Source organism: Vigna angularis, chromosome 1 (assembly GCF_016808095.1).
Source record: "Vigna angularis cultivar LongXiaoDou No.4 chromosome 1, ASM1680809v1, whole genome shotgun sequence".
In the NCBI taxonomy this organism is placed as follows: Eukaryota; Viridiplantae; Streptophyta; class Magnoliopsida; order Fabales; family Fabaceae; genus Vigna; species Vigna angularis.
The window spans coordinates 55,338,670-55,344,727 of record NC_068970.1 but is presented as its reverse complement, the minus strand read 5'-3'; the positions used below and the strand labels follow the sequence as shown (position 1 = coordinate 55,344,727).

The 6,058-nt window shown below is 32.1% G+C and overlaps 1 pseudogene; it reads left to right on the top strand.

Annotated features, from left to right (window-relative positions):
* Window positions 1–2,970: 2,970 nt before the first annotated feature.
* LOC108338236 (receptor-like protein 51) lies at window positions 2,971–4,622 on the top strand (annotated as a pseudogene).
* Window positions 4,623–6,058: the final 1,436 nt, after the last annotated feature.

Here is a 6,058-nt window from a genome sequence, read left to right as displayed (position 1 = left end):
GTAATTTATCTTAAAATATACCTAGTGGTGTTAATCTTTGGAAGAAAGTAAAAAGGTTTTTCAAAAATGATATGGTGTATTTATATAAGTCAGAAGTAATAGGAAATAGTACTTGTTTGTAATCATAATTTTGTATAATGGAACCTTTCAAGAGTTTCTTGAAGAAAAACCAGATATAGCCCAAAGTTGAGGTAATCTAATATAAGAATGAGTGTTCTTTACTTTTCTATTATACTTGTAGATAATGAAATTTGTTTTCTACGATGTAACGAAAATGAAGGACAAGCCTCATTTATTAAAAAGAGAAAAATTTGATCACAAGAAGAAATTTTTCATTGAATCTTGTCATATTCATATGATAAACATAATAATGGACAATGGAAATTATATCTCATGTGACAATGAGAATAAAACTCTTCCTAAAAACAAATAAACATATGAGTTGAAACAAATATACTAATAAAATTCTAAAGCCAAAAATACTTTCATTTATGCATTGTTACAAAAAGAGTATAACAAGGTTCTTGTCTTCAAATAATCTAAAGAAATAGAAAGCACTTAATAGAATATATAAAGGTTTCACTAAGATAAAACAAAATAAACTTAGCCTTCATAGTGGATAATATGAATTTTTTAATATAGAAAAAAAAATAAAAGCATACAAAACATATTCAGTAGATTTAAAACCATATTAAATGAATTGAGGTCTATAAATAAATATTATGAAAACTAGACTGCATTGACAATAACTTAAGAAGATCACCTAGACAATGGAAATAACAGGAAATAACATAATTACCACCATCAAAGAACTTGGACATCTCTGGTTGAAAGAATTCATATGAATCATCAAAGTCCATAAAGCTCCATCAATATATTAGCTGAGAAAGGAGATATATCTTATGTTAAAAGTATAACAACCTAAAAGAAATATTACAAAATCCTTCAAGGTAAAATAACCCATGGACAACATAAAATGAGTTCACGTTTATTTTTTGAGCCATGGATTCAAGAAAATAAGAACATATAGCAACATAAAACCAACATACAAGCATAAAATGAACATGGAGGCATATGAAGAACAAGAAAAAAAAATGTAAGCTGAGAATTATACAAAAATAAAGAGAAAGGATATATATATATATATATATATATATATATATATATATATATATATATATATAAGTAGCAATGTAGAACATGTTACTAGAGTTAGATTCAAGATAAGTATAAAATAGAATAATAATTTATATTTGTAAGATTTTAAGATAACACTAAAAGAGATTTGCACTCTGAAGAGTACAATGTTCCGAAAATTTATCAAAAATATTTTATTCATTCAACAATAGTGATATATATAATAAGGAAAAAACTTTCTTATATAAAAGGGATAATGTGCAAAGGTCAAAATATGCATAACATTCTTGCTTTTAAATATCACTTTTATATTTGAAATTATTATAAAGGATTGTTTCCAATTTCATCACCAATTCAAGTTTCTGTTTCTAATTTTATCACAAAAGTTGAAAAGTCAAAAAAATTGGTCTTACTTTCCATGCCTCTTACTTCCTTGTGTAGTCTTCTTACTTTCTTTTGCAAAGATTCATCATGTTTTTCTTATTTCTTCGTACGCTCTCCTTGTTTGCTTTGACAAAGAATGTCACTACTTTGGACCTTCATTTAATATGTTCAAAGGAGGTCCACTATTAAGTCTTAAACTAGAAATACAATAAAAATAAAACCCAATTAATCAAGTAAATCCTAACATTTATGAGTTCATGAAAAACAAAGAAAAATAGTAATATGACTTTAAGAACAAAAAATTCTACCGAACATGCTTCTTTAATTCTTCTATAACTCCAATTTCTTCTTCTTCTTTTTTCTTAAACTTCTATTATATAAAAATCCAGGGTAAATTTTCATTAAGAGCATTCAATATTACGAAAGTATTACTCATAATATCTACCTTTAAAATCTACTACATTCTCTCTTTTCTTTTCTTTTTCCACTAAATCAAACTTATAATGGTTATTGCTTTATCTATTTGACCTCTAACGAACTTCAATTTGAAATATATAAATAAAATATAAATAATTTTCCCACCTCTTCGTCTCTAACTCCATGATGTTTATTGTTGTCAACGTTGTTTTATTCAAATTCAGCGTGATAAATTTTGGTTCAAAAATATGCATTTTCTCTTGCTAATTTTCTTTTTTATCTTTTTTTTTTATAATTTTGATTCTTTGGTTTGAACCAAGTGTAATTTTAATACTTAAATGCTAGTAAATAGATTTCCACCACTACATATTCATATTATGAATGGTTTTTAAATTAAAAAGTGTATGCGCTGAGTCTCAAACCAAAGATTTATGACAAAAGTTTTTCACCACTCGTTAGACTTTGCAAGAGAAAAGATGCATAAGAAAAACGTCAAATAAAAGGATGTCTTACAGTATTGACGTAGTTTCAAAGGATATCTTAAAATAATTACCATGCTTTTTCTTTCGATGGAAGAAATAAAGAACATAAGTATAATATGAAACGTAAGAATAAGGAAACTAAATTGACAAAATAATCTAGAAATAAAGAAACAGAAGAAAAGAGAAGAAATATAATAATGATAACGCCTAGTGCTTCTCTTTTCCCCATTGTTCTGCTCTCTGTTGTCTTACTGAAAAGTGAAAACCATCGTTGTTGACATGATAATGAAGAGTAGTTATCATATCGGAATACAATAAAAGTATTGATTAAAGGGAGAGTTATTAAAGCTGCAGCTAAGAAATAAAAATGTAATTAAGTGTGGAACCTCCAAGGAAAAGCTGGATCCCACTCTCACTGTTCTAATTCAGTCGAAAAGTTCTGACCCCAAAATAACACTCCCAGGTAAGAATGAAAATTAACAGTTAAAAATAAATGATACAATAGTGTTGTTGTATATAAGTTTAAAATTGAGTGAACTTTGGCGCTATTCTGAATCCCAATATATATGTATGATGTGATTGTACAGAGAAGAGGACCTTCTCCTTCATTGATTTCTGCTGGTGCATCATCATCGTTGAGCCATGAAAAAAACCTTCACCATTCTCCTCTACCTCCTTCCCACCATAACCATCTCACTTTCTGAACCCCTTGAGCCAAAGCAAGTAAAGGCTCTTCAATCCCTCAACATCCCCACCACAGAAGATCCATGCTCTCAACCCTCCTTAGTCTGCGACACCTCCACACCCTTCCGCCACCTCACCACCCTACAACTCTCCAACTGCACCTCTCCCCACCTCTCTCTCTCCTTCGCAGCCCTCAAATCCCTCTCCACCCTCCACTCCCTCCAACTCCTCAACTGCCCCGTCACTTCCACCCCCTCCCCCACTCGCTTCCCTCTCCAACTCTCCTCCACGCTCCGCTCCCTCACCTCCGTCAACAGCCTCCGCAACATCTCCGCCGTCTCCCTCTCACACCTCAGGAACCTCACCCACCTCACTCTCTCCAACCTCACCATCAAAGCATCCGCTCCCTACGTTCTCTTCTCCCACATCTCCAACCTCCAGAGCCTCACCATTTCCCACGCCAACCTTGCTGGCTCTCTCCCTAAACACATCCACTCTCCCAACCTCAACTACATCGATCTTTCTTCCAACAACCTCCGCGGAAACATACCCTCCTCCGTCACCATGTTGGACAACCTCCAAGTTTTGATCCTTTCTTCTAATCAACTCAAGGGTGAGATACCCTCTTCCATTGGGGACCTCATTTCTCTGAAAAACCTCTCCTTGGATTCCAACTCCTTCTCGGGCTCTGTTCCTGACTCCTTGTCCGCCATACCCGGTTTGGTTCACTTGGATCTCAGTTCCAACCAGCTCAATGGGACCATCCCATACTTCATTTCCCAAATGAGTAACCTCAAACACTTGAACCTCGCAAACAACCTCCTTAGCGGGGTTCTGCCTTTCAACTCCACTTTCATCGACAGGTTGCAAGTGTTCAAGGTGGGTGGCAACGGGAACTTGTGTTACAACCGTTCGGTTCTGCGTTCCCAGTTGAAGCTGGACATCGCTCCTTGCGATAAGTTCGGAAGGCCGGCGTCTCCTCCACCGTCCAAGCGTTCTTCTGCAGATGATAGCAGCGATGATGGAGACTATGATGGTGATTATGATGATGGAGGTGCCAGTGTTAGTCGCAAGAAGGGACATCATCATGGACCCAACAAGGTGGTTCTTGGTGTGGCCATAGCGCTTTCTTCCATGGTCTTTCTCATTGTTTTTCTAATCCTGTGCTCCAAGTGCTGTCGCTGAAAAAAGTTTTGGTTTCTGAACGCAAGAGTAGGAATTTTGGTAATTTATTTAAAATGTTTTTGTTTGATTCATTTATTTGTGATGCAAAGAGACGTGTGGATGGTGAAGAGGGAGAGTGCAAGAGAAACGAAAGGTGCCCCCATAGAATCATGAGAGGAAAATTGTTTATGTTCAACTATTGTTTCATTTGGTATTTTAATGAATTTGCATACGAGGAGTGATGATGGCCTTTGCCACTTTTGTAATTAGCCGTTTATGAGTAGAAAGAGGTGCATGCTGTATCCAGGAAGATGATATTAACTTCTGCTATAAGCACTTATTTCTCCCACTTCACCACTCTGCTAGCTCAACAAGCTGAACACTTACCTTTTTTGTTTGTTGCGCCACACTTTCACAACTCTTCTCTCAAATAAACCTTGATTGAGGACCATACTTTTCGTAACATTTTTTTTTCTTAAAAGGATAACTAAGAAATAAAATTTATAAAATATTTAAGATTCAAATATTTATAACTAAAAAATTATTCAAACATAATTTAAGATTCAAGGTCTTTCTTGGATATTAAGTTCAGCGTCTATTAATTTTTTTATATTGAGTACTCAAGTTTTTATTTATCTTATCTTGTTATCTTGTGTATTTGTTTTCATATGTTAAAAGATGTAAATAATATTGCGGCTTAAATTATGTGTAATTTGTATTAGAAAACGTCATTACAATAAAATATAAATTTAACTTTTATATATTAGCATTAACCAAATTGTAATGCTATTAACTAATTATCATAGCTCAAAAGGTTTTTTTTTTAAAGAAAGTTAAAAAGTGTAAAATTACTTTAACATTATTTATATTAGCGTTGGCAACGCTAATGAGTTGACTTAATATTGAAAGTTGATCGAGAAAGTTTAGTCAATACAATAGAGTCTCCATAACTTTTGACACCAATAAAATATTTGACTCTGCCGCAACAAAAAATGTTAATATTTTTAAAGTTAAATAACATAAATATAATTATAACAAGTGAATAATTTTGTTAGTGTAGACTTAGGTTATCTTAACTAAAAGAAATATTAAAACTAAAAAAAAGTTAACGAAGCTTGATAATAATCTTATTTAATTTTAATATTTATATTTATTTAAATAGTTTGATTAAGTCGAGATTAATTTATATATTATGAATTTATGTGGATCCATATCAACGAATACGTATGGTGAATTATTTTCAATCTAATGCTCCAAATTTAAAATGCCTTTTTTTAATTTTTCTCTCACTTTTTATATAAATCTCATTAGACGGGTAATCTTAATTCACCTTAATAATACTAAGATTTGTTACAGGAGTGAAAGATAATTACATGTATAGATGAAAGAGATAAGTGTGTGAAAAAGATGAGTATGAGTGAAGAAAATGAGTACCAATGAAGAAGATGAGTATGATTTTCTATATTAATTTTAATATATTTTCTATATTTGGTACAATAAAAAATATTTATATATTTATATAAAGATTTTGGTATCCTTAAAATATTTGTTGAAGATTCTCCCGAACTCCACACATATTTCTTTTATCCACATTTTCTCCATCTCCTTTATACACATTTTTCTCTTATCTCTTTTATTCACGTTCACTTTCTTCATTTATATTTATTTTTTTCATTCACATTTATCTTCTTCATCCACTATACACTACAAAAATTTATAATTTTTTCGGAGGTTATTTTCTTCGTTTTCGACGGTTTTAATCCCCGGTAAATTCATTACCCGCGGTTCGG